The 202-nt window shown below is 74.8% G+C and overlaps 1 protein-coding gene across 1 annotated transcript in view; it reads left to right on the top strand.

Annotated features, from left to right (window-relative positions):
- The window catches only part of LOC103898094 (sperm-associated antigen 5), a 15,041-nt gene that overhangs the window by 979 nt on the left and 13,860 nt on the right, over positions 1–202 (top strand). The gene's annotated exons all lie outside the window — the stretch shown is intronic.

The following is a 202-nucleotide window of genomic DNA, read 5'->3' as shown; positions in this document are numbered from 1 at the left end:
GTATGTCCTGCCGGGGTCCCCCAGCGCCCCGTGCATCCTCCCGAGGTCCCCGAGCGTCCTCCCGTGCCGCCATCCCGGGATCGCCGACCGTCTTACCGGCTCTCCTCGCACGCTGTGCCTGCGCCCTGCGCAACCTGCCGGCGTCCCCGGCCGTACCACCGGGTTACCCCCGCCCCGAGCGTCCTCCCGTGCTCCCGGGATC

This window comes from Aptenodytes forsteri, unplaced genomic scaffold (genome assembly GCF_000699145.1).
Source record: "Aptenodytes forsteri isolate BGI_AS27 unplaced genomic scaffold, ASM69914v1 Scaffold66, whole genome shotgun sequence".
Taxonomy (NCBI): domain Eukaryota; kingdom Metazoa; phylum Chordata; class Aves; order Sphenisciformes; family Spheniscidae; genus Aptenodytes; species Aptenodytes forsteri.
This window is presented reverse-complemented; position numbering and strand designations above follow the sequence as displayed.